Genomic DNA, 7,377 nt, shown 5'->3' on the forward strand with positions numbered 1-7,377 from the left:
GTGGGCATCCAGTCGACCAGCGCCTGGGGACCAGTTCCTTTTCGTCACCATTGGTCAGGTGGTTATCTTCTTGCATGTTTTTAGTGGAAATACCCGGATACCCCAGGTGAACAAGCAAAGGCCCCTTATTTTTCCTCAAGCAGCAGGCACCAAAGGCATGGTGTGTGGAGGACACGCCCAGCCCACAGCGAGATTTGAACCGGGGACCGACAGTGAGGCGACAGTGTTACCACTGAGCAACAGTGTTACCACTGACCCACCGTGCCACCTTGAAAAAGAAAAAATGAGGGGAGAGCGCGTACACAGTCCCCCACTACCACAAATTATGCAGTCGAGATTCCCACGTGGGGAATTCGCACAGGTCAGCACATCCCTTAGTGCAATGGATGTGCCTCGCCATGGGTGAACCACCTTGTTGATCATGGTATCTCCCCTGCCAGGTAAGTATGTAAGTATAGGTAAGTAGGTAAGTATTTTCCTCTTAGACGACATCTGCCAGGCACATCCAAGACTGCTTGCATTCCTAGTTTAGATTTGTGTTTTGTTGATTTAAATTTTATATAGAAAATGTAACTACTAAGACTATTTTGTATTGTACACACACCCACTTGATTTCACATGGGTATTTGAATCAGTTTCACATGGGAGTTTATATGGGTTACACATGTAAAAACATGAGTTTCACATGTAATAATATGGGTTTCACATGGAATCACATGGGTTTCACATGGGAGTCTATATGGGTTACACATGTAATAACGAGTTTCACATGTGATCACATGGGTTTCACATAGGAATTTATGGGTTTCACACGTTGCACCATGAAAAATGTTTCAAAACCATGTTAACCATGTTGTACATATAATCACATGTGACGACGTGATTTGCACATGTGAAATTCATGTGGTTTTTCTGTAAGGGAAGTCAACAAATAACAGAGAATGTGTTCAAAACTGAACAAAAAATAAATAAACCATCACATCATCAAATTAATATTCAGTAGTCTTTCCATTAGCACGCAGTAGAGCTCTAATCCTGGCTGGCATGTTCCCCATGAGCCTTTCAGACTGTTGAGGGGTAATCTTGTGTCATTCTTCTTGAATTACTGCTTTTAATTCTTCTAAATTCTTTGGTTTAGGCTTTGAAACAGACCTTTTGATAATCCACCACAGATTTTCAATGGAGCTCATGTCCGGGGTTTGAGCTGGCCACTCTCAGACCTGGATACTGTGCTCCTGCAGCCAAGTTCTACTGGCCCTGGATGTGTGGCAAGGGGCATTATCTCGTGGAAACATTCAGTTTTGACCTCGATGGAACAGTGCATGTGCAGAAGGGAGCATGTGGGTTTCGGGAATGGCACAATACTTGGCAGAGTTCAATGTGCCATCACAGACAGTGAGATGACCAACACCAGCAGCACTCATGCATCCCCAGACCATGATGAACCATGATTGCCTCCACCATGCTTGACAGTAGATACTGTACATGCTGGAGATAATGCTTCACCTGGCCTTCTGCGTATCCTCACATTAGCAGGAGGTAGATAAAGCTGGAAACTGGACTCATCTGACCACAGAATCTTCTTCCAGTTCCTGGCTGTCCACTTCTTGTGTGCTTGGGCCCAACGACACCAGGCTAACCTCTGTCTCTCATTGATCAGGGGCTTCTTGACAGCCTTGTAGGACCTTAAGGAATGATCTATAAGTCGGCCACCTACAGTGCGGGTGGAACACTGGACACCAGTTTGGTTTGACCACTGCTGCTGAAGCTACTGTGATGTCATTTGGCGGTTTTCCCCGCACATGCGGATCAGGATGCTCTCATTTCTTGCTGAAGAAATCTTTGGACACCCAGATCTTGGTTTGTCTTCCAAGCTGTTGGTTTGTCTGTATTTCGGCAGAGTGTATCCAACTGTTGAAGGACTGCATGTGCACTTCCTGGCTATCTGGCAGCAGCTGTACCCTTCCTGGCTGAGAATCTGTATCTTCAGGCATGTTTCCTGCATTAGGTCCCTTTTTCTGTTTTAGAAATACGTATCTACATTTGCTCCTTCTAACTCTTAAATATATTACCTTTCTTGTTTTTCATTTTCATTCAGGGACTTTTTGTAACAAAAGAATTTCCATTTCCATTTGGTAACCATTCTTCAAAGTACTACAATAGTTTGAACAATGGTTAGGGGGTTGGACTTATGTAAATGAGATGAATGAGCAGCACTGTTACCTGGCTCCCCTGGTAGGTGAGAATCTTTCAGGCTGGATTTCTCAAAAAAACTGGTTTGAGAAGTGCCTACATTTAAATTGCCACATCTTCCTCAAATACTTTCAGATTTCCATGTTGTGACAACCTGGATCGCAGCACCAGGATAGTTGCACCTTAAACACACCCCAGATACACCCACAGACACACCCATCCACGATTCACTCACCCATTCGTTCGCAGTTCGCGCTTCCATTCAATTCACTCCCATATCCGTCACTCTATGGAGAGCAAGAGAGGAGAGTGTGGGAGACGTACCGAGCAGCACGCTCAGCGCGGTTCAAAACTTGAGTAAGGCCGTTTAATCCCTTCTGGACGTTTCAACCTCCGCTGTCTGTTCATCCTCTGGTACACGATCTCCGCCAACGCTTTTCACACCCGGATCGCTTCCATCCACTTCTCAAAATCAGCTGTTCACTGAAACCGGTCACTCTTCCTCAAACCAGCCGGACTGGACTGGACGGACTGACTGACTAACTTCAGTAAGTGAAGTACTTTTTTTTTTTTCTTCCTTTCAGTTTGCTTGAAGGTTTGTTTTCTTTCTGCCCTGTTCCTGTTCAGAACTGACTGTTATAACTTGGAACTGAACTGAATTGAACTGAACTTTATTTCTTTATGAACTGAGTCGTTTTTTTTTTTGTGGAGCTGAAGGAAAACCCGGAGTGGAATTTTAAGTTGATTGCCTTGAGTTGTCTGTGGACTGGATCGGGATTTTGTGGGTGTCTTGTAAATATTGGTCATTGTGGTTCTTGCATTGTTTTGTGGGGTTTTTGGGGATCTTGTACAGCACTTACAATACATTTTCACTGGTTTTTTGCAACATATACTGTGTTGGGTTGTGTGTTTTGTGGTGTCTCATTCAATGTGCAGGGTGTAATATTCTATGTATGTACATCCTTTGTGCGGTTTGCTTTAAACCCATTTAAAGAAAAACCAAACTCACCAACTAAACTATACCTGACTTAATACTCTTAAATGCCAGGAGAGAGACCTGGCCGGCACCCCTCATAATTATAACAACCATAACTCAAAAAGAACAAGTCAAACTGTCACAATGTGTTAAACATCATTGTAAAGCTTAGAAACTACACTTGCAGAATCTGTAAATAACTCAAAATGCCCCCGGGAGACTTGTTGCTGGTTTTCTTGTGGCTGGTCACATATGAGATATCATTGGAAAGGCCAGGATGTCCTCTACTGAGCACACCAAGACTTAGTAGGGTAGCTGAAATGAGTCAAAAGATATAGATCAAAACCAAATGTCCACGACAGAGGACGCAAATGAATAGGCTGGGTCTCAGGAGGCTAAATGGTAAATGGATTTTTATCAATATATACACTGATGGTGACTGAGCTGACTTGTAAGGCACTGGCCTGCCTTTTAGGAGCAATATGGATGTCTTTCAATGGCTTGCAATGTCTTGCCCAAGGACAATTTGACATCACACCAAATTCCAATGAATTTTGGGGTGAACAGCCCTATGCATCGGACGATAAACCCTTTTATTTTGGTGGCCTCATGGCCTTTCCTTGAGCAAAACTTTCATGCTAAATGTCCATCTGTGCTTAAGTGTCAAAATCTTATTCGATAGCTCACCATGACAATAACAGATCACATTCATGTTTACATGTATAACCCCTTTCCATTGTTAGCACTTTGTTCAGAACCACAACAACAATAACTTGTAAAAGGCCAAATTACTGTAACTTTCCTCTTGTGCTACCCTTTGGGAAAACACATACTGTTTCCTAAAACTACCTAAAACACATGATGCTTATGGACATATTGCTATAATATTAGCTGGCCATCACTATATTTGAAATAAAAGTTTTTTACACTGGTAATTCTTGACATTTCCTCTAGCAACATTTTCATCAAACGTTGCAGTGTTTGTGTAATGTGGCATGATTACCATGGCATTTAATGAATACTTAAATGTTCCCAGAGGATGAAACCTATTGACTTTTGTGATTTCTATAGCACCATTCTGAGGTCAATTTTTAGATGTACTATTGGCGAAAAATAGCCAGTATGTTCTTTCTTCTGCCAACACTTTTCATATAGTGTGCAGTGTACATTGTAGTTTGTAGAGAACAGTACCAGAACTTGAGACCTTCATCCAACCACACCTAACCATATGCCTGCTAAATTGACATTACCATTCAATATGTCCATATACAGTAGGAACATAATAATTTTTTTTAACACTTTTATTATTTGCACTTTACAAAAGTGCTGTAGCTCCCCTGCCCTTCCATCTATATGTGTGCCTGTGAGTGTCTTTGTATGTCCCTGGGTGAGACTGTGAAAATGCATATGCTTCAGTGTATGGCTGAGAGGAGGGTTATGTTGGTTTCAGCATATCCCTGGAAGGATCCAGTCAAAGCACCAGGCCTGATGAGCTGCAGTAGCATCCGCTTTAGATCCCTTGATCTGAATAATTCACTAAACATCATGCCATCCTTTTGACTTCCCTGGCATAAAGCATGCAGAGAGAAACCTGAAAAGACTGCAGAGAGACAGAGGGCAAAAAGAGAGCAGAGATGAGATTCAGAGCAAGTAGATTAGTAGTGCTCAGGACTTTCATGTCTTTGAGCATATTCACAACCAGCTAACTTCCTCCTGGCTGGACAGCTATCTCCGGGCAGCATCTGTGAGGGTAAAAGTACCAATTACCACTTGGCTTTATAAATGAGGGGGTGGGGAGAGAAAGAGGCAGGAAAGAAGGAAAACATTTGACTAGTCCCCCTTGCCAAACCAAAAACAGAAAGTCAGTCATTAGAAATGAATACCCGGGCATGCAGGCATCTCCCTAGTTTCAAGCATCAACATGGTGGCCTTAATCTTTCTTAATGTGGTCTAATGGTGCTTGCCGAGTGGTTTGCTCCCTGGACTTGGGCCTGCTGGCTCAGTGATAAAACATGATATGTTGAAGAAGAGTTGAGGACTAAAGTTAACCCAATTACTGAACTGTCCCTCTTACATAACATAGTAGCTTCTTCAATTAGAAATCACTTTTAGCCCTCAACTGTTGTCACACATGGTTTTGGATTTGAGCTGAGAAAGAGCTCAGAGACTGCAGCTAACAATTATAATGCTGTAGCAGCGGATGCATGAGTAAATACTGCTGGGGAACAGACGTCATTATCTGTCCTCTTGTTATAATCTGACGTCAATGAAAGTACATGTGACATGCTGGTTTTGTTTCAAATGGGAAATCCTGTAACTGGCGCTTGTTATCATGGTTAACATCAAAGGCATAGAAGTGCAATCAAATCAAGATGAATTTTCTATTAGGCATGCACACACACAGACACACACTCATTGAATGAGAATTGTGGTTGCCCAGGGGGACATGGCGCAGCATGATGATAGTGTATAAGACATATCATCCATCCCTCTTGACCTGTGGGATGTTTCATTGGCTAGCTGCAGGGACCCTTGCCAGTGAAGATGTATCTCTGGGAACTGGCAGGATGCCAAGGATGTAAATACAGACATAAACACTGGGGCATTGCATGACTGGAGAAAAGCAGGGAATTATTATGACACTTAGGGCTCTATAGGGTGATCTGTCACTGTCTGATTGAACAGCCCCGTGGAAATGATATTTTACAATTCTTCACATTATTTACTAACGAAATTTGTTAAGGCAAGTAATCTGGTGCTTTTAAGTCATGATATTCAGACGCCGCTGCTGCGTCTCCAGGTGCCTGCCGCGATGTCACATATAGTCTGCTTAATAAAGTCAGTGATCACTCAAAGCTAAAACTATTAAAAAAAACTCTCATTCATTGAGGTTTTGGGTGGATTCTTCCGGACCACTCACTCATAGTTAACTGCGGGGGGGCCTCGCATGTTTACGTTATGGGGCTGATTGCCAGAGAAGCAACATGTATCCATGACAACAAACTGTTACAGTAGGTAGCAAAAACTTGCTGCGGTGTTTTGACAACGTTAATTCACATGTTTAAGGTTAACTTTCACCTCCAGATAGGGTTAAAAATGGTAGAGTTGATTGAGCAGTGACTTTCTCCCGAAAAAAAGGCGAGGAATAGACGACATGCAGAGCTAACGTACGGATAGGTGGGACTACGTTTTTCACAGCAGGGCTATTTTATTAGATAATATGTATTTCTGTTTGATTAAAAACTACATGAAAATTATTGTGTATTCCTCTTTCATATTGCCATTATTGGCATTATTATTATCTGCTCCGTGTCGGGCCGAAGAACACCCCTTACCTGTGGTAAAATGAGAGTATATCACGGCCTGCCGTGATGTATTGCTTAAATAAAGGCCAGGGTATACTTGAAGCAAACTTCATATTAAATATTGGTGGAACACGTCTCAAGGCAGAGGGATTCATGGCTATTCCGAGCAGCCATAGTCAAAGGCAGGGCAAAAAGTATACAGTCTTAAAGAAATGAGAGGCACAATGAATTGTGCAAATGGGAAGAACAGTTTGAAAGCGTTCTTGGTGTTACTCTTGGTTATATAGGCAAAATGTAACATACTAGTGGTGTGTAAAATGAAAAACAAACATGCACATGTGCCAGATTGTTGCATAAAGTGGTTATGCTTTTAAGATCATGTGTTTCAGAATGTTACAAAAAATTATTGAATGTTGCCCCCCTGCACTCTGACATCAGCCAACAACAGCCTTCAAATAAAAACCAAAAATGCCCATAGAGTGCAAATAGTCAACATATATTAAACATGAGTGTGCTGCTTTTTTATGCGCACTAGTTTACGCCAGATACTTGAACCTGGAACTAACACAGCTTCTAAGACCATTTTTATCTATGAACAATAACATTAAACATTAAATACAAGAAAAAATCAGGTGCATTCATTTCCTCTGGTTCTTTATTCAGTTTTTCCAGACTAGTTTACCTGTCACTCTCTTTCGTTTCATAGTGTCTTCTTATGTTATATTCTTTCATGACAGCCACACAGTCTCTGCACAGAAGACAAACAGCTTTGTCCTTCATATCCGCTAACACATACTCTGCCTCCCTCCTGCCTTGAAAACCCCTGTTTTCAAAGTCCACCGTCCGTTTAGCCACTACTTCTAACACTATGTCATCAGCATACAACAATATGGTATGCATGGT

The 7,377-nt window shown here is 42.0% G+C and overlaps 1 non-coding gene across 1 annotated transcript; it reads right to left on the reverse strand.

Moving 5' to 3' along the window:
- Positions 1-285: 285 nt before the first annotated feature.
- On the reverse strand, positions 286-448 carry LOC139331862 (U1 spliceosomal RNA). Its single transcript, XR_011602204.1, has one exon. It is a non-coding gene; the product is annotated as a U1 spliceosomal RNA (small nuclear RNA).
- Between the last annotated feature and the right edge of the window lie 6,929 nt (positions 449-7,377).

Source organism: Chaetodon trifascialis, chromosome 5 (genome assembly GCF_039877785.1).
Source record: "Chaetodon trifascialis isolate fChaTrf1 chromosome 5, fChaTrf1.hap1, whole genome shotgun sequence".
Lineage (NCBI taxonomy): Eukaryota > Metazoa > Chordata > Actinopteri > Chaetodontiformes > Chaetodontidae > Chaetodon > Chaetodon trifascialis.